A 22,080-nucleotide genomic window follows, 5' to 3' on the forward strand; every position below is an offset into this window, starting at 1 on the left:
ATCTGTTTAAAAGATTGCTTTATTTCTTTGTCTTTTTTGAAAGACTTGTTTGGCCTTCTGTTAATATGAGTTACATGTTGTTGAAGTATGAAAAAGAAGCCATGTTGGTTCATTAGGCTTATTGACTGCTTTTTTCAAATGTGAGCTGATAGCTCAATCGGTTAAGGCATTGGTTTATCTATCAGCAGGTCCCCACAAGGTTGTCGGTTCAATCCCTGACACAGCGAAGGTAACAATTTATTTTCCTTTTTAAATCTAATAGTTTGTCTACTTTGTGACATTAAACTCTAAATCTATTTGATAATTTAAAAGATCTGTTTAAAAGATTGCTTTATTTCTTGGTCTTTTTTGAAAGACTTGTTTGGCCGTCTTTTAATGAGTTACATGGAGTTGAAGTATGGAAAAGAAGCCATGTTGGTTCATTAGGCTTATTGACTGCATGTTTAAATGTGAACTGATATCTCATTGGGTTAAGGCATTGGTTTATCTATCAGCAGTTTCCCACAAGGTTGTGGGTTCAAGCCCTGACACAGCCAAGGTAACAATTTAATTTCTTTTTTAAAATCTAATAGTTTGTCTACTTTGTGACATTAAACTGTAAATCTATTTGATAATTAAAAAGACATTTTTAAAAGATTGCTTTATTCCTTGGTCTTTTTTGAAAGACTTGTTTGGCCTTCTTTTAATATGAGTTACATGGTGTTGAAGTATGGAAAAGAAGCCATGTTGGTTCATTCGGCTTATTGACTGCTTTTTTAAATGTGAACTGATAGCTCAATCGGTTAAGGCATTGGTTTATCTATCAGCAGGTCCCCACAAGGTTGTAGGTTCAAGCCCCTACACAGCCAAGGTAACAATTTAATTAATTTTTTAAAATCTAATTGTTTGTCTACTTTGTGACATTAAACTGTAAATCTATTTGATGATTAAAAAGACATTTTTAAAAGATTGCTTTATTCCTTGGTCTTTTTTGAAAGACTTTTTTGGCCTTCTTTTAATATGAGTTACATGTTGTTAAACTATGGAAAAGAAGCCATGTTGGTTCATTAGGCTTATTGACTGCTTGTTCAAATGTGAACTGATAGCTCAATGGGTTAAGGCATTGGTTTATCTATCAGCAGGTCCCCACAAGGTTGTGGGTTCAAGCCCCGACACAGCCAAGGTAACAATTTAATTTCTTTTTTAAAATCTAATAGTTTGTCTACTTTGTGACATTAAACTCTAAATCTATTTGATAATTAAAAACACCTGTTTAAAAGATTGCTTTATTTCTTTGTCTTTTTTTAAAGACTTGTTTGGCCTTCTTTTAATATGAGTTACATGTTGTTGAAGTATGAAAAAGAAGCCATGTTGGTTCATTAGTCTTATTGACTGCTTTTTCAAATGTGAGCTGATAGCTCAATCGGTTAAGGCATTGGTTTATCTATCAGCAGGTCCCCACAAGGTTGTGTGTTCAAGCCCTGACACAGCCAAGGTAACAATTTAATTTATTTTTTAAAATCTAATAGTTTGTCTACTTTGTGACATTAAACTCTAAATCTATTTGATAATTAAAAAGATCTGTTTAAAAGATTGCTTTATTTCTTTGTCTTTTTTGAAAGACTTGTTTGGCCTTCTTTTAATATGAGTTACATGTTGTTGAAGTATGAAAAAGAAGCCATGTTGGTTCATTAGGCTTATTGACTGCATGTTTAAATGTGAACTGATATCTCATTGGGTTAAGGCATTGGTTTATCTATCAGCAGTTTCCCACAAGGTTGTGGGTTCAAGCCCTGACACAGCCAAGGTAACAATTTAATTTCTTTTTTAAAATCTAATAGTTTGTCTACTTTGTGACATTAAACTGTACATCTATTTGATAATTAAAAAGACATGTTTAAAAGATTGCTTTATTTCTTGGTCTTTTTTGAAAGACTTGTTTGCCCTTATTTTAATGGGTTACATGGTGTTGAAGTATGGAAAAGAAGCCATGTTGGTTCATTAGGCTTATTGACTGCTTTTTTCAAATGTTAGCTGATAGCTCAATCGGTTAAGGCATTGGTTTATCTATCAGCAGGTCCCCACAAGGTTGTCGGTTCAATCCCTGACACAGCGAAGGTAACAATTTATTTTCCTTTTTAAAATCTAATAGTTTGTCTACTTTGTGACATTAAACTCTAAATCTATTTGATAATTTAAAAGATCTGTTTAAAAGATTGCTTTATTTCTTTGTCTTTTTTGAAAGACTTGTTTGGCCCTTCTTTTAATATGAGTTACATGTTGTTGAAGTATGGAACAGAAGCCCTGTTCGTTCATTAGGCTTATTGACTGCTTCTTCAAACGTGAACTGATAGCTCAATGGGTTAAGGCATTGGTTTATCCATCAGCAGGTCCCCACAAGGTTGTAGGTTCAAGCCCCGACACAGCCAAGGTAACAATTTAATTTCTTTTTTAAAATCTAATAGTTTGTCTACTTTGTGACATTAAACTGTAAATCTATTTGATGATTAAAAAGACATGTTTAAAAGATTGCTTTATTTCTTGGTCTTTTTTGAAAGACTTGTTTGGCCGTCTTTTAATGAGTTACATGGAGTTGAAGTATGGAAAAGAAGCCATGTTGGTTCATTAGGCTTATTGACTGCATGTTTAAATGTGAACTGATAGCTCAATGGGTTAAGGCATTGGTTTATCTATTAGCAGGTCCCCACAAGGTTGTAGGTTCAAGCCCCGACACAGCCAAGGTAACAATTTAATTTCTTTTTTAAAATCTAATAGTTTGTCTACTTTGTGACATTAAACTGTAAATCTATTTAATGATTAAAAAGACATGTTTAAAAGATTGCTTTATTTCTTGGTCTTTTTTGAAAGACTTGTTTGGCCGTATTTTAATGGGTTACATGGTGTTGAAGTATGGAAAAGAAGCCATTTTGGTTCATTAAGCTTATTGACTGCTTTTTCAAATGTGAACTGATAGCTCAATCGGTTAAGGCATTGGTTTATCTATCAGCAGGTCCCCACAAGGTTGTGGGTTCAAGCCCCGACACAGCCAAGGTAACAATTGAATTTCTTTTTTAAAATCTCATAGTTTGTCTACTTTGTGACATTAAACTGTAAATCTATTTGATAATTAAAAAGACATTTTTAAAAATTGCTTTATTCCTTGGTCTTTTTTGAAAGACTTGTTTGGCCTTCTTTTAATATGAGTTACATGGTGTTGAAGTATGGAAAAGAAGCCATGTTGGTTCATTCGGCTTATTGACTGCTTTTTTAAATGTGAACTGATAGCTCAATCGGTTAAGGCATTGGTTTATCTATCAGCAGGTCCCCACAAGGTTGTAGGTTCAAGCCCCTACACAGCCAAGGTAACAATTTAATTTATTTTTTTAAATCTAATTGTTTGTCTACTTTGTGACATTAAACTGTAAATCTATTTGATGATTAAAAAGACATTTTTAAAAGATTGCTTTATTCCTTGGTCTTTTTTGAAAGACTTTTTTGGCCTTCTTTTAATATGAGTTACATGTTGTTGAACTATGGAAAAGAAGCCATGTTGGTTCATTAGGCTTATTGACTGCTTGTTCCAATGTGAACTGATAGCTCAATGGGTTAAGGCATTGGTTTATCTATCAGCAGGTCCCCACAAGGTTGTGGGTTCAAGCCCCGACACAGCCAAGGTAACAATTTAATTTCTTTTTTAAAATCTAATAGTTTGTCTACTTTGTGACATTAAACTCTAAATCTATTTGATAATTAAAAAGACATTTTTAAAAGATTGCTTTATTCCTTGGTCTTTTTTGAAAGACTTGTTTGACCTTATTTTAATGGGTTACATGGTGTTGAAGTATGGAAAAGAAGCCATGTTGGTTCATTAGGCTTATTGACTGCTTTTTCAAATGTGAACTGATAGCTCAATGGGTTAAGGCATTGGTTTATCTATCAGCAGGTCCCCACAAGGTTGTGGGTTCAAGCCCTGACACAGCCAAGGTAACAATTTAATTTCTTTTTTAAAATCTAATAGTTTGTCTACTTTGTGACATTAAACTGTAAATCTATTTGATAATTAAAAAGACATGTTTAAAAGATTGCTTTATTTCTTGGTCTTTTTTGAAAGACTTGTTTGGCCGTCTTTTAATGAGTTACATGGAGTTGAAGTATGGAAAAGAAGCCATGTTGGTTCATTAGGCTTATTGACTGCATGTTTAAATGTGAACTGATATCTCATTGGGTTAAGGCATTGGTTTATCTATCAGCAGTTTCCCACAAGGTTGTGGGTTCAAGCCCTGACACAGCCAAGGTAACAATTTAATTTCTTTTTTAAAATCTAATAGTTTGTCTACTTTGTGACATTAAACTGTAAATCTATTTGATGATTAAAAAGACATTTTTAAAAGATTGCTTTATTCCTTGGTCTTTTTTGAAAGACTTGTTTGGCCTTCTTTTAATATGAGTTACATGTTGTTGAACTATGGAAAAGAAGCCATGTTGGTTCATTAGGCTTATTGACTGCTTGTTCAAATGTGAACTGATAGGTCAATGGGTTAAGGCATTGGTTTATCTATCAGCAGGTCCCCACAAGGTTGTGGGTTCAAGGCCCGACACAGCCAAGTTAACAATTTAATTTATTTTTTAAAATCTAATAGTTTGTCTACTTTGTGACATTAAACTCTAAATCTATTTGATAATTAAAAACACCTGTTTAAAAGATTGCTTTATTTCTTTGTCTTTTTTTAAAGACTTGTTTGGCCTTCTTTTAATATGAGTTACATGTTGTTGAAGATTGAAAAAGAAGCCATGTTGGTTCATTAGTCTTATTGACTGCTTTTTCAAATGTGAGCTGATATCTTTATCGGTTAAGGCATTGGGTTATCTATCAGCAGGTCCCCACAAGGTTGTGGGTTCAATCCCTGACACAGCCAAGGTAACAATTTAATTTCTTTTTTAAAATCTAATAGTTTGTCTACTTTGTGACATTAAACTCTAAATCTATTTGATAATTAAAAAGATCTGTTTAAAAGATTGCTTTATTTCTTTGTCTTTTTTGAAAGACTTGTTTGGCCTTCTGTTAATATGAGTTACATGTTGTTGAAGTATGAAAAAGAAGCCATGTTGGTTCATTAGGCTTATTGACTGCTTTTTCAAATGTGAGCTGATAGCTCAATCGGTTAAGGCATTGGTTTATCTATCAGCAGGTCCCCACAAGGTTGTCGGTTCAATCCCTGACACAGCGAAGGTAACAATTTATTTTCCTTTTTAAATCTAATAGTTTATCTACTTTGTGACATTAAACTCTAAATCTATTTGATAATTTAAAAGATCTGTTTAAAAGATTGCTTTATTTCTTTGTCTTTTTTTAAAGACCTGTTTGGCCTTCTTTTAATATGAGTTACATGTTGTTGAAGTATGAAAAAGAAGCCATGTTGGTTCATTAGTCTTATTAATTGCTTTTTCAAATGTGAGCTGATAGCTCAATCGGTTAAGGCATTGGTTTATGTATCAGCAGGTCCCCACAAGGTTGTGGGTTCAAGCCCTGACACAGCCAAGGTAACAATAAATTTATTTTTTAAAATCTAATAGTTTGTCTACTTTGTGACATTAAACTGTAAATCTATTTGATAATTAAAAAGACATGTTTAAAAGATTGCTTTATTTCTTGGTCTTTTTTGAAAGACTTGTTTGCCCTTATTTTAATGGGTTACATGGTGTTGAAGTATGGAAAAGAAGCCATGTTGGTTCATTAGGCTTATTGACTGCTTTTTCAAATGTGAACTGATAGCTCAATGGGTTAAGGCATTGGTTTATCTATTAGCAGGTCCCCACAAGGTTGTAGGTTCAAGCCCCGACACAGCCAAGGTAACAATTTAATTTCTTTTTTAAAATCTAATAGTTTGTCTACTTTGTGACATTAAACTGTAAATCTATTTGATGATTAAAAAGACATGTTTAAAAGATTGATTTATTTCTTGGTCTTTTTTGAAAGACTTGTTTGGCCGTATTTTAATGGGTTACATGGTGTTGAAGTATGGAAAAGAAGCCATTTTGGTTCATTAGGCTTATTGACTGCTTTTTCAAATGTGAACTGATAGCTCAATCGGTTAAGGCATTGGTTTATCTATCAGCAGGTCCCCACAAGGTTGTGGGTTCAAGCCCCGACACAGCCAAGGTAACAATTGAATTTCTTTTTTAAAATCTCATAGTTTGTCTACTTTGTGACATTAAACTGTAAATCTATTTAATAATTAAAAAGACATTTTTAAAAGATTGCTTTATTCCTTGGTCTTTTTTGAAAGACTTGTTTGGCCTTCTTTTAATATGAGTTACATGGTGTTGAAGTATGGAAAAGAAGCCATTTTGGTTCATTAGGCTTATTGACTGCTTTTTCAAATGTGAACTGATAGCTCAATCGGTTAAGGCATTGGTTTATCTATCAGCAGGTCCCCACAAGGTTGTAGGTTCAAGCCCCGACACAGCCAAGGTAACAATTTAATTTCTTTTTTAAAATCTAATAGTTTGTCTACTTTGTGACATTAAACTGTAAATCTATTTGATGATTAAAAAGACATGTTTAAAATATTGCTTTATTTCTTTTTCTTTTTTGAAAGACTTGTTTGGCCTTATTTTAATGGGTTACATGGTGTTGAATTATGGAAAAGAAGCCATTTTGGTTCATTAGGCTTATTGACTGCTTGCACAAACAGGAGAGGATAGCTCAATGGGTTAAGGCATTGGTTTATCTATTAGCAGGTCCCCACAAGGTTGTGGGTTCAAGCCCTGACACAGCCAAGGTAACAATTTAATTTCTTTTGCCAAGGTAACAATTTAATTTCTTTTTTTAAAATCTAATAGTTTGTCTACTTTGTGACATTAAACTCTAAATCTATTTGATAATTAAAAACACCTGTTTAAAAGATTGCTTTATTTCTTTGTCTTTTTTTAAAGACTTGTTTGGCCTTCTTTTAATATGAGTTACATGTTGTTGAAGATTGAAAAAGAAGCCATGTTGGTTCATTAGTCTTATTGACTGCTTTTTCAAATGTGAGCTGATATCTTAATCGGTTAAGGCATCGGTTTATCTATCAGCAGGTCCCCACAAGGTTGTGGGTTCAAGCCCTGTCACAGCCAAGGTAACAATTTAATTTCTTTTTTAAAATCTAATAGTTTGTCTACTTTGTGACATTAAACTGTAAATCTATTTGATAATTAAAAAGACATGTTTAAAAGATTGCTTTATTTCTTGGTCTTTTTTGAAAGACTTGTTTGGTCTTATTTTAATGGGTTACATGGTGTTGAATTATGGAAAAGAAGCCATTATGGTTCATTAGGCTTTTTGACTGTTTTTTTAAATGTGAAGTGATAGCTCAATGGTTTAAGGCATTGGTTTATCTATCAGCAGGTCCCCACAAGGTTGTGGGTTCCATCCTCGACACAGCTAAGGTAACAATTTAATTTATTTTTAAAAATCTAATAGTTTGTCTACTTTGTGACATTAAACTGTAAATCTATTTGATGATTAAAAAGACATGTTTAAAAGATTGCTTTATTTCTTTGTCTTTTTTGAAAGACTTGTTTGGCCGTCTTTTAATAAGTTACATGGAGTTGAAGTATGGAAAAGAAGCCATGTTGGTTCATTAGGCTTATTGACTGCATGCTCAAACTGTAAATCTATTTGATAATTAAAAAGACATGTTTAAAAGATTGCTTTATTTCTTTGTCTTTTTTGAAAGACTTGTTTGGCCTTCTTTTAATATGAGTTACATGTTGTTGAAGTATGAAAAAGAAGCCATGTTGGTTCATTAGGCTTATTGACTGCTTTTTTCAAATGTGAGCTGATATCTCAATCGGTTAAGGCATTGGTTTATCTATCAGCAGGTCCCCACAAAGTTGTCGGTTCAATCCCCGACACAGCCAAGGTAACAATTTAATTTCTTTTTTAAAATCTAATAGTTTGTCTACTTTGTGACATTAAACTGTAAATCTATTTGATGATTAAAAAGACATGTTTAAAAGATTGCTTTATTTCTTGGTCTTTTTTGAAAGACTTGTTTGGCCGTCTTTTAATGAGTTACATGGAGTTGAAGTATGGAAAAGAAGCCATGTTGGTTCATTAGGCTTATTGACTGCATGTTTAAATGTGAACTGATATCTCATTGGGTTAAGGCATTGGTTTATCTATCAGCAGTTTCCCACAAGGTTGTGGGTTCAAGCCCTGACACAGCCAAGGTAACAATTTAATTTCTTTTTTAAAATCTAATAGTTTGTCTACTTTGTGACATTAAACTGTAAATCTATTTGATAATTAAAAAGACATGTTTAAAAGATTGCTTTATTTCTTGGTCTTTTTTGAAAGACTTGTTTGCCCTTATTTTAATGGGTTACATGGTGTTGAAGTATGGAAAAGAAGCCATGTTGGTTCATTAGGCTTATTGACTGCTTTTTCAAATGAGAACTGATAGCTCAATGGGTTAAGGCATTGGTTTATCTATCAGCAGGTCCCCACAAGGTTGTAGGTTCAAACCCCGTCACAGCCAATGTAACAATTTAATTTCTTTTTTAAAATCTAATAGTTTGTCTACTTTGTGACATTAAACTGTAAATCTATTTGATGATTAAAAAGACATGTTTAAAAGATTGCTTTATTTCTTGGTCTTTTTTTAAAGCCTTGTTTGGCCGTATTTTAATGGGTTACATGGTGTTGAAGTATGGAAAAGAAGCCATGTTGGTTCATTCGGCTTATTGACTGCTTTTTTAAATGTGAACTGATAGCTCAATGGGTTAAGGCATTGGTTTATCTATCAGCAGGTCCCCACAAGGTTGTAGGTTCAAGCCCCGACACAGCCAAGGTAACAATTTAATTTATTTTTTAAAATCTAATTGTTTGTCTACTTTGTGACATTAAACTGTAAATCTATTTGATGATTAAAAAGACATGTTTAAAAGATTGCTTTATTTCTTGGTCTTTTTTGAAAGACTTGTTTGGCCGTCTTTTAATGAGTTACATGGAGTTGAAGTATGGAAAAGAAGCCATGTTGGTTCATTAGGCTTATTGACTGCATGCTCAAACTGTAAATCTATTTGATAATTAAGAAGACATGTTTAAAAGATTGCTTTATTTCTTGGTCATTTTTGAAAGACTTGTTTGCCCTTATTTTAATGGGTTACATGGTGTTGAATTATGGAAAAGAAGCCATTATGGTTCATTAGGCTTTCTGACTGTTTTTTTAAATGTGAAGTGATAGCTCAATGGTTTAAGGCATTGGTTTATCTATCAGCAGGTCCCCACAAGGTTGTGGGTTCCATCCTCGACACAGCTAAGGTAACAATTTAATTTCTTTTTTAAAATCTAATAGTTTGTCTACTTTGTGACATTAAACTGTAAATCTATTTGATAATTAAAAAGACATGTTTAAAAGATTGCTTTATTTCTTGGTCTTTTTTGAAAGACTTGTTTGCCATTATTTTAATGGGTTACATGGTGTTGATGTATGGAAAAGAAGCCATGTTGGTTCATTAGGCTTATTGACTGCATGCTCAAACTGTAAATCTATTTGATAATTAAAAAGACATGTTTAAAAGATTGCTTTATTTCTTTGTCTTTTTTGAAAGACTTGTTTGGCCTTCTTTTAATATGAGTTACATGTTGTTGAAGTATGAAAAAGAAGCCATGTTGGTTCATTAGGCTTATTGACTGCTTTTTTCAAATGTGAGCTGATATCTCAATCGGTTAAGGCATTGGTTTATCTATCAGCAGGTCCCCACAAAGTTGTCGGTTCAATCCCCGACACAGTCAAGGTATCAATTTAATTTCTTTTTTTAAATCTAATAGTTTGTCTACTTTGTGACATTAAACTGTAAATCTATTTGATGATTAAAAAGACATGTTTAAAAGATTGCTTTATTTCTTGGTCTTTTTTGAAAGACTTGTTTGGCCGTCTTTTAATGAGTTACATGGAGTTGAAGTATGGAAAAGAAGCCATGTTGGTTCATTAGGCTTATTGACTGCATGTTTAAATGTGAACTGATATCTCATTGGGTTAAGGCATTGGTTTATCTATCAGCAGTTTCCCACAAGGTTGTGGGTTCAAGCCCTGACACAGCCAAGGTAACAATTTAATTTCTTTTTTAAAATCTAATAGTTTGTCTACTTTGTGACATTAAACTGTAAATCTATTTGATAATTAAAAAGACATGTTTAAAAGATTGCTTTATTTCTTGGTCTTTTTTGAAAGACTTGTTTGCCCTTATTTTAATGGGTTACATGGTGTTGAAGTATGGAAAAGAAGCCATGTTGGTTCATTAGGCTTATTGACTGCTTTTTCAAATGAGAACTGATAGCTCAATGGGTTAAGGCATTGGTTTATCTATCAGCAGGTCCCCACAAGGTTGTAGGTTCAAACCCCGACACAGCCAAGGTAACAATTTAATTTCTTTTTTAAAATCTAATAGTTTGTCTACTTTGTGACATTAAACTGTAAATCTATTTGATGATTAAAAAGACATGTTTAAAAGATTGCTTTATTTCTTGGTCTTTTTTGAAAGACTTGTTTGGCCGTATTTTAATGGGTTACATGGTGTTGAAGTATGGAAAAGAAGCCATGTTGGTTCATTCGGCTTATTGACTGCTTTTTTAAATGTGAACTGATAGCTCAATGGGTTAAGGCATTGGTTTATCTATCAGCAGGTCCCCACAAGGTTGTAGGTTCAAGCCCCTACACAGCCAAGGTATCAATTTAATTTATTTTTTAAAATCTAATTGTTTGTCTACTTTGTGACATTAAACTGTAAATCTATTTGATGATTAAAAAGACATTTTTAAAAGATTGCTTTATTCTTCGGTCTTTTTTGAAAGACTTTTTTGGCCTTCTTTTAATATGAGTTACATGTTGTTGAACTATGGAAAAGAAGCCATGTTGGTTCATTAGGCTTATTGACTGCTTGTTCAAATGTGAACTGATAGCTCAATGGGTTAAGGCATTGGTTTATCTATCAGCAGATCCCCACAAGGTTGTGGGTTCAAGGCCAGACACAGCCAAGTTAACAATTTAATTTCTTTTTTAAAATCTAATAGTTTGTCTACTTTGTGACATTAAACTCTAAATCTATTTGATAATTAAAAACACCTGTTTAAAAGATTGCTTTATTTCTTTGTCTTTTTTTAAAGACTTGTTTGGCCTTCTTTTAATATGAGTTACATGTTGTTGAAGATTGAAAAAGAAGCCATGTTGGTTCATTAGTCTTATTGACTGCTTTTTCAAATGTGAGCTGATATCTTAATCGGTTAAGGCATTGGTTTATCTATCAGCAGGTCCCCACAAGGTTGTGGGTTCAAGCCCTGTCACAGCCAAGGTAACAATTGAATTTCTTTTTTAAAATCTCATAGTTTGTCTACTTTGTGACATTAAACTGTAAATCTATTTGATAATTAAAAAGACATGTTTAAAAGATTGCTTTATTTCTTGGTCTTTTTTGAAAGACTTGTTTGGTCTTATTTTAATGGGTTACATGGTGTTGAATTATGGAAAAGAAGCCATTATGGTTCATTAGGCTTTTTGACTGTTTTTTTAAATGTGAAGTGATAGCTCAATGGTTTAAGGCATTGGTTTATCTATCAGCAAGTCCCCACAAGGTTGTGGGTTCCATCCTCGACACAGCCAAGGTAACAATTTAATTTCTTTTTAAAAATCTAATAGTTTGTCTACTTTGTGACATTAAACTGTAAATCTATTTGATGATTAAAAAGACATGTTTAAAAGATTGCTTTATTTCTTGGTCTTTTTTGAAAGACTTGTTTGGCCGTCTTTTAATGAGTTACATGGAGTTGAAGTATGGAAAAGAAGCCATGTTGGTTCATTAGGCTTATTGACTGCATGCTCAAACTGTAAATCTATTTGATAATTAAGAAGACATGTTTAAAAGATTGCTTTATTTCTTGGTCATTTTTGAAAGACTTGTTTGCCCTTATTTTAATGGGTTACATGGTGTTGAAGTATGGAAAAGAAGCCATTTTGGTTCATTAGGCTTATTGACTGCTTTTTCAAATGTGAATCGATAGCTCAATGGGTTAAGGCAATGGTTTATCTATCAGCAGGTCCCCACAAGGTTGTGGGTTCAAGCCCCAAAACAGCCAAGGCAACAATTGAATTTCTTTTTTAAAATCTCATAGTTTGTCTACTTTGTGACATTAAACTGTAAATCTATTTGATAATTAAAAAGACATTTTTAAAAGATTGCTTTATTCCTTGGTCTTTTTTGAAAGACTTGTTTGGCCTTCTTTTAATATGAGTTACATGGTGTTGAAGTATGGAAAAGAAGCCATGTTGGTTCATTCGGCTTATTGACTGCTTTTTTAAATGTGAACTGATAGCTCAATCGGTTAAGGCATTGGTTTATCTATCAGCAGGTCCCCACAAGGTTGTAGGTTCAAGCCCCTACACAGCCTAGGTAACAATTTAATTTATTTTTTAAAATCTAATTGTTTGTCTACTTTGTGACATTAAACTGTAAATCTATTTGATGATTAAAAAGACATTTTCAAAAGATTGCTTTATTCCTTGGTCTTTTTTGAAAGACTTGTTTGGCCTTCTTTTAATATGAGTTACATGTTGTTGAAGTATGGAACAGAAGCCCTGTTCGTTCATTAGGCTTATTGACTGCTTCTTCAAACGTGAACTGATAGCTCAATGGGTTAAGGCATTGGTTTATCCATCAGCAGGTCCCCACAAGGTTGTAGGTTCAAGCCCCGACACAGCCAAGGTAACAATTTAATTTCTTTTTTAAAATCTAATAGTTAGTCTACTTTGTGACATTAAACTGTAAATCTATTTGATGATTAAAAAGACATGTTTAAAAGATTGCTTTATTTATTGGTCTTTTTTGAAAGACTTGTTTGGCCGTCTTTTAATGAGTTACATGGAGTTGAAGTATGGAAAAGAAGCCATGTTGGTTCATTAGGCTTATTGACTGCATGTTTAAATGTGAACTGATATCTCATTGGGTTAAGGCATTGGTTTATCTATCAGCAGTTTCCCACAAGGTTGTGGGTTCAAGCCCTGACACAGCCAAGGTAACAATTTAATTTATTTTTTAAAATCTAATAGTTTGTCTACTTTGTGACATTAAACTGTAAATCTATTGGATAATTTAAAAGATCTGTTTAAAAGATTGCTTTATTTCTTTGTCTTTTTTGAAAGACTTGTTTGGCCCTTCTTTTAATATGAGTTACATGTTGTTGAAGTATGGAACAGAAGCCCTGTTCGTTCATTAGGCTTATTGACTGCTTTTTTAAACGTGACCTGATAGCTCAATGGGTTAAGGCATTGGTTTATCCATCAGCAGGATAATATTAAAATAATTATCCTGCTGATGATCTTTTTTAAAATCGAATAGTTTGTCTACTTTGTGACATTAAACTGTAAATCTATTTGATGATTAAAAAGACATGTTTAAAAGATTGCTTTATTTCTTGGTCTTTTTTGAAAGACTTGTTTGGCCTTCTTTTAATATGAGTTACATGGTGTTGAAGTATCGAAAAGAAGCCATGTTGGTTCATTAGGCTTATTTACTGCTTTTTCAAATGTGAACTGATAGCTCAATCGGTTAAGGCATTGGTTTATCTATCAGCAGGTCCCCACAAGGTTGTAGGTTCAAGCCCCTACACAGCCAATGTAACAATTTAATTTATTTTTTAAAATCTAATTGTTTGTCTACTTTGTGACATTAAACTGTAAATCTATTTGATGATTAAAAAGACATTTTTAAAAGATTGCTTTATTTCTTTGTCTTTTTTTAAAGACTTGTTTGGCCTTCTTTTAATATGAGTTACATGTTGTTGAAGTATGGAACAGAAGCCCTGTTCGTTCATTAGGCTTATTGACTGCTTCTTCAAACGTGAACTGATAGCTCAATGGGTTAAGGCATTGGTTTATCTATCAGCAGGTCCCCACAAGGTTGTGGGTTCAAGCCCTGTCACAGCCAAGGTAACAATTTAATTTCTTTTTTAAAATCTAATAGTTTGTCTACTTTGTGACATTAAACTGTAAATCTATTTGATGATTAAAAAGACATGTTTAAAAGATTGCTTTATTTCTTGGTCTTTTTTGAAAGACTTGTTTGGCCTTCTTTTAATATGAGTTACATGGTGTTGAAGTATGGAAAAGAAGCCATGTTGGTTCATTAGGCTTATTGACTGCTTTTTTAAATGTGAACTGATAGCTCAATCGGTTAAGGCATTGGTTTATCTATCAGCAGGTCCCCTCAAGGTTGTGGGTTCAAGCCCCGACACAGCCAAGGTAACAATTGAATTTCTTTTTAAAATCTCATAGTTTGTCTACTTTGTGACATTAAACTGTAAATCTATTTGATAATTAAAAAGACATTTTTAAAAGATTGCTTTATTCCTTGGTCTTTTTTGAAAGACTTGTTTGGCCTTCTTTTAATATGAGTTACATGGTGTTGAAGTATGGAAAAGAAGCCATGTTGGTTCATTCGGCTTATTGACTGCTTTTTTAAATGTGAACTGATAGCTCAATCGGTTAAGGCATTGGTTTATCTATCAGCAGGTCCCCACAAGGTTGTAGGTTCAAGCCCCTACACAGCCAAGGTAACAATTTAATTTATTTTTTAAAATCTAATTGTTTGTCTACTTTGTGACATTAAACTGTAAATCTATTTGATGATTAAAAAGACATTTTTAAAAGATTGCTTTATTCCTTGGTCTTTTTTGAAAGACTTTTTTGGCCTTCTTTTAATATGAGTTACATGTTGTTGAACTATGGAAAAGAAGCCATGTTGGTTCATTAGGCTTATTGACTGCTTGTTCAAATGTGAAATGATAGCTCAATGGGTTAAGGCATTGGTTTATCTATCAGCAGGTCCCCACAAGGTTGTGGGTTCAAGGCCCGACACAGCCAAGGTAACAATTTAATTTCTTTTTTAAAATCTAATAGTTTGTCTACTTTGTGACATTAAACTCTAAATCTATTTGATAATTAAAAACACCTGTTTAAAAGATTGCTTTATTTCTTTGTCTTTTTTAAAGACTTGTTTGGCCTTCTTTTAATATGAGTTACATGTTGTTGAAGAATGAAAAAGAAGCCATGTTGGTTCATTAGTCTTATTGACTGCTCTTTCAAATGTGAGCTGATAGCTCAATCGGTTAAGGCATTGGTTTATCTATCAGCAGGTCCCCACAAGGTTGTGGGTTCAAGCCCTGTCACAGCCAAGGTAACAATTTTATTTCTTTTTTAAAATCTAATAGTTTGTCTACTTTGTGACATTAAACTCTAAATCTATTTGATAATTAAAAAGATCTGTTTAAAAGATTGCTTTATTCCTTGGTCTTTTTTGAAAGACTTGTTTGGCCTTCTTTTAATATGAGTTACATGGTGTTGAAGTATGGAAAAGAAGCCATGTTGGTTCATTCGGCTTATTGACTGCTTTTTTAAATGTGAACTGATAGCTCAATCGGTTAAGGCATTGGTTTATCTATCAGCAGGTCCCCACAAGGTTGTAGGTTCAAGCCCCTACACAGGCAAGGTAACAATTTAATTTATTTTTTAAAATCTAATTGTTTGTCTACTTTGTGACATTAAACTGTAAATCTATTTGATGATTAAAAAGACATTTTCAAAAGATTGCTTTATTCCTTGGTCTTTTTTGAAAGACTTGTTTGGCCTTCTTTTAATATGAGTTACATGTTGTTGAAGTATGGAACAGAAGCCCTGTTCGTTCATTAGGCTTATTGACTGCTTCTTCAAACGTGAACTGATAGCTCAATGGGTTAAGGCATTGGTTTATCCATCAGCAGGTCCCCACAAGGTTGTAGGTTCAAGCCCCGACACAGCCAAGGTAACAATTTAATTTCTTTTTTAAAATCTTATAGTTTGTCTACTTTGTGACATTAAACTCTAAATCTATTTGATAATTAAAAAGATCTGTTTAAAAGATTGCTTTATTTCTTTGTCTTTTTTGAAAGACTTGTTTGGCCGTCTTTTAATGAGTTACATGGAGTTGAAGTATGGAAAAGAAGCCATGTTGGTTCATTAGGCTTATTGACTGCATGTTTAAATGTGAACTGATATCTCATTTGGTTAAGGCATTGGTTTATCTATCAGCAGTTTCCCACAAGGTTATGGGTTCAAGCCCTGACACAGCCAAGGTAACAATTTAATTTCTTTTTTAAAATCTAATAGTTTGTCTACTTTGTGACATTAAACTGTAAATCTATTTGATAATTAAAAAGACATGTTTAAAAGATTGCTTTATTTCTTGGTCTTTTTTGAAAGACTTGTTTGCCCTTATTTTAATGGGTTACATGGTGTTGAAGTGTGGAAAAGAAGCCATGTTGGTTTATTAGGCTTATTGACTGCTTTTTCAAATGTGAACTGATAGGTCAATGGGTTAAGGCATTGGTTTATCTATCAGCAGGTCCCCACAAGGTTGTAGGTTCAAGCCCCGACACAGCCAAGGTAACAAATTAATTTCTTTTTTAAAATCTAATAGTTTGTCTACTTTGTGACATTAAACTGTAAATCTATTTGATGATTAAAAAGACATGTTTAAAAGATTGCTTTATTTCTTGGTCTTTTTTGAAAGACTTGTTTGGCCGTATTTTAATGGGTTACATGGTGTTGAAGTATGGAAAAGAAGCCATTTTGGTTCATTAGGCTTATTGACTGCTTTTTCAAATGTGAACTGATAGCTCAATCGGTTAAAGCATTGGTTTATCTATCAGCAGGTCCCCACAAGGTTGTGGGTTCAAGCCCCGACACAGCCAAGGTAACAATTGAATTTCTTTTTTAAAATCTTATAGTTTGTCTACTTTGTGACATTAAACTGTAAATCTATTTGATAATTAAAAAGACATTTTTAAAAGATTGCTTTATTCCTTGGTCTTTTTTGAAAGACTTGTTTGGCCTTCTTTTAATATGAGTTACATGGTGTTGAAGTATGGAAAAGAAGCCATGTTGGTTCATTAGGCTTATTGACTGCATGTTTAAATGTGAACTGATATCTCATTTGGTTAAGGCATTGGTTTATCTATCAGCAGTTTCCCACAAGGTTATGGGTTCAAGCCCTGACACAGCCAAGGTAACAATTTAATTTCTTTTTTAAAATCTAATAGTTTGTCTACTTTGTGACATTAAACTGTAAATCTATTTGATAATTAAAAAGACATGTTTAAAAGATTGCTTTATTTCTTGGTCTTTTTTGAAAGACTTGTTTGCCCTTATTTTAATGGGTTACATGGTGTTGAAGTGTGGAAAAGAAGCCATGTTGGTTTATTAGGCTTATTGACTGCTTTTTCAAATGTGAACTGATAGGTCAATGGGTTAAGGCATTGGTTTATCTATCAGCAGGTCCCCACAAGGTTGTAGGTTCAAGCCCCGACACAGCCAAGGTAACAAATTAATTTCTTTTTTAAAATCTAATAGTTTGTCTACTTTGTGACATTAAACTGTAAATCTATTTGATGATTAAAAAGACATGTTTAAAAGATTGCTTTATTTCTTGGTCTTTTTTGAAAGACTTGTTTGGCCGTATTTTAATGGGTTACATGGTGTTGAAGTATGGAAAAGAAGCCATTTTGGTTCATTAGGCTTATTGACTGCTTTTTCAAATGTGAACTGATAGCTCAATCGGTTAAAGCATTGGTTTATCTATCAGCAGGTCCCCACAAGGTTGTGGGTTCAAGCCCCGACACAGCCAAGGTAACAATTGAATTTCTTTTTTAAAATCTTATAGTTTGTCTACTTTGTGACATTAAACTGTAAATCTATTTGATAATTAAAAAGACATTTTTAAAAGATTGCTTTATTCCTTGGTCTTTTTTGAAAGACTTGTTTGGCCTTCTTTTAATATGAGTTACATGGTGTTGAAGTATGGAAAAGAAGCCATGTTGGTTCATTCGGCCTATTGACTGCTTTTTTAAATGTGAACTGATAGCTCAATCGGTTAAGGCATTGGATTATCTATCAGCAGGTCCCCACAAGGTTGTAGGTTCAAGCCCCTACACAGCCAAGGTAACAATTTAATTTCTTTTTTAAAATCTAATTGTTTGTCTACTTTGTGACATTAAACTGTAAATCTATTTGATGATTAAAAATACATTTTTAAAAGATTGCTTTATTTCTTTGTCTTTTTTTAAAGACTTGTTTGGCCTTCTTTTAATATGAGTTACATGTTGTTGAAGTATGGAACAGAAGCCCTGTTCGTTCATTAGGCTTATTGACTGCTTCTTCAAACGTGAACTGATAGCTCAATGGGTTAAGGCATTGGTTTATCCATCAGCAGGTCCCCACAATGTTGTAGGTTCAAGCCCCGACACAGCCAAGGCAACAATTGAATTTCTTTTTTAAAATCTAATAGTTTGTCTACTTTGTGACATTAAACTCTAAATCTATTTGATAATTTAAAAGATCTGTTTAAAAGATTGCTTTATTTCTTTGTCTTTTTTGAAAGACTTGTTTGGCCCTTCTTTTAATATGAGTTACATGTTGTTGAAGTATGGAACAGAAGCCCTGTTCGTTCATTAGGCTTATTGACTGCTTCTTCAAACGTAAACTGATAGCTCAATGGGTTAAGGCATTAGTTTATCCATCAACAGGTCCCCACAAGTTTGTAGGTTCAAGCCCCGACACAGCCAAGGTAACAATTAAATTTCTTTTTTAAAATCTAATAGTTTGTCTACTTTGTGACATTAAACTGTAAATCTATTTGATGATTAAAAAGACATGTTTAAAAGATTGCTTTATTTCTTGGTCTTTTTTGAAAGACTTGTTTGGCCTTCTTTTAATATGAGTTACATGGTGTTGAAGTATGGAAAAGAAGCCATGTTGGTTCATTCGGCTTATTGACTGCTTTTTTAACTGTGAACTGATAGCTCAATCGGTTAAGGCATTGGTTTATCTATCAGCAGGTCCCCACAAGGTTGTGGGTTCAAGCCCCAACACAGCCAAGGTAACAATTGAATTTCATTTTTAAAATCTCATAGTTTGTCTACTTTTTGACATTAAACTGTAAATCTATTTGATAATTAAAAAGACATTTTTAAAAGATTGCTTTATTCCTTGGTCTTTTTTGAAAGACTTGTTTGGCCTTCTTTTAATATGAGTTACATGGTGTTGAAGTATGGAAAAGAAGCCATGTTGGTTCATTCGGCCTATTGACTGCTTTTTTAAATGTGAACTGATAGCTCAATCGGTTAAGGCATTGGTTTATCTATCAGCAGGTCCCCACAAGGTTGTAGGTTCAAGCCCCTACACAGCCAAGGCAACAATTTAATTACTTTTTTAAAATCTAATAGTTTGTCTACTTTGTGACATTAAACTCTAAATCTATTTGATAATTTAAAAGATCTGTTTAAAAGATTGCTTTATTTCTTTGTCTTTTTTGAAAGACTTGTTTGGCCCTTCTTTTAATATGAGTTACATGTTGTTGAAGTATGGAACAGAAGCCCTGTTCGTTCATTAGTCTCATTGACTGCTTCTTCAAACGTGAACTGATAGCTCAATGGGTTAAGGCATTGGTTTATACATCAGCAGGTCCCCACAAGGTTGTAGGTTCAAGCCCCGACACAGCCAAGGTAACAATTTAATTTCTTTTTTAAAATCTAATAGTTTGTCTACTTTGTGACATTAAACTGTAAATCTATTTGATGATTAAAAAGACATGTTTAAAAGATTGCTTTATTTCTTTGTCTTTTTTTAAAGACTTGTTTGGCCGTCTTTTAATGAGTTACATGGAGTTGAAGTATGGAAAAGAAGCGGTGTTGGTTCATTAGGTTTATTGACTGCATGTTTAAATGTGAACTGATATCTCATTGGGTTAAGGCATTGGTTTATCTATCAGCAGTTTCCCACAAGGTTGTGGGTTCAAGCCCTGACACAGCCAAGGTAACAATTTAATTTCTTTTTTAAAATCTAATAGTTTGTCTACTTTGTGACATTAAACTGTAAATCTATTTGATAATTAAAAAGACATGTTTAAAAGATTGCTTTATTTCTTGGTCTTTTTTGAAAGACTTGTTTGCCCTTATTTTAATGGGTTACATGGTGTTGAAGTATGGAAAAGAAGCCATGTTGGTTCATTAGGCTTATTGACTGCTTTTTCAAATGTGAACTGATAGCTCAATGGGTTAAGGCATTGGTTTATCTATCAGCAGGTCCCCACAAGGTTGTAGGTTCAAGCCCCGACACAGCCAAGGTAACAATTTAATTTCTTTTTTAAAATCTCATAGTTTGTCTACTTTGTGACATTAAACTGTAAATCTATTTGATGATTAAAAATACATTTTTAAAAGATTGCTTTATTCCTTGGTCTTTTTTGAAAGACTTGTTTGGCCTTCTTTTAATATGAGTTACATGGTGTTGAAGTATGGAAAAGAAGCCATGTTGGTTCATTCGGCTTATTGACTGCTTTTTTAAATGTGAACTGATAGCTCAATCGGTTAAGGCATTGGTTTATCTATCAGCAGGTCCCCACAAGGTTGTAGGTTCAAGCCGCTACACAGCCAAGGTAACAATTTAATTTATTTTTTAAAATCTAATTGTTTGTCTACTTTGTGACATTAAACTGTAAATCTATTTGATGATTAAAAAGACATTTTTAAAAGATTACTTTATTCCTTGGTCTTTTTTGAAATACTTTTTTGGCCTTCTTTTAATATGAGTTACATGTTGTTGAACTATGGAAAAGAAGCCATGTTGGTTCATTAGGCTTATTGACTGCTTGTTTAAATGTGAACTGATAGCTCAATGGGTTAAGGCATTGGTTTATCTATCAGCAGGTTCCCACAAGGTTGTGGGTTTAAGGCCCGACACAGCCAAGGTAACAATTTATTTTCTTTTTTAAAATCTAATAGTTTGTCTACTTTGTGACATTAAACTCTAAATCTATTTGATAATTAAAAACACCTGTTTAAAAGATTGCTTTATTTCTTTGTCTTTTTTTAAAGACTTGTTTGGCCTTCTTTTAATATGAGTTACATGTTGTTGAAGTATGAAAAAGAAGCCATGTTGGTTCATTAGTCTTATTGACTGCTTTTTAAAATGTGAGCTGATAGCTCAATCGGTTAAGGGATTGGTTTATCTATCAGCAGGTCCCCACAAGGTTGTGGGTTCAAGCCCTGACACAGCCAAGGTAACAATTTAATTTCTTTTTTAAAATCTAATAGTTTGTCTACTTTGTGACATTAAACTCTAAATCTATTTGATAATTAAAAAGATCTGTTTAAAAGATTGCTTTATTTCTTTGTCTTTTTTGAAAGACTTGTTTGGCCTTCTTTTAATATGAGTTACATGTTGTTGAAGTATGAAAAAGAAGCCATGTTGGTTCATTAGGCTTATTGACTGCTTTTTTCAAATGTGAGCTGATATCTCAATCGGTTAAGGCATTGGTTTATCTATCAGCAGGTCCCCACAAGGTTGTAGGTTCAAGCCCTGACACAGCCTAGGCAACAATTTAATTTCTTTTTTAAAATCTAATAGTTTGTCTACTTTGTGACATTAAACTCTAAATCTATTTGATAATTTAAAAGATCTGTTTAAAAGATTGCTTTATTTCTTTGTCTTTTTTGAAAGACTTGTTTGGCCCTTCTTTTAATATGAGTTACATGGTGTTGAAGTATGGAAAAGAAGCCATGTTGGTTCATTAGGCTTATTGACTGCTTTTTCAAATGTGAACTGATAGCTCAATGGGTTAAGGCATTGGTTTATCTATCAGCAAGTCCCCACAAGGTTGTAGGTTCAAGCCCAGACACAGCCAAGGTATCAATTTAATTTCTTTTTTAAAATCTAATAGTTTGTCTACTTTGTGACATTAAACTGTAAATCTATTTGATGATTAAAAAGACATGTTTAAAAGATTGCTTTATTTCTTGGTCTTTTTTGAAAGACTTGTTTGGCCGTATTTTAATGGGTTACATGGTGTTGAAGTATGGAAAAGAAGCCATTTTGGTTCATTAGGCTTATTGACTGCTTTTTCAAATGTGAACCGATAGCTCAATCGGTTAAGGCATTGGTTTATCTATCAGCAGGTCCCCACAAGGTTGTAGGTTCAAGCCCCTACACAGGCAAGGTAACAATTTAATTAATTTTTTAAAATCTAATT

Source organism: Silurus aristotelis (genome assembly GCF_946808225.1).
Source record: "Silurus aristotelis genome assembly, chromosome: 5".
NCBI lineage: Eukaryota > Metazoa > Chordata > Actinopteri > Siluriformes > Siluridae > Silurus > Silurus aristotelis.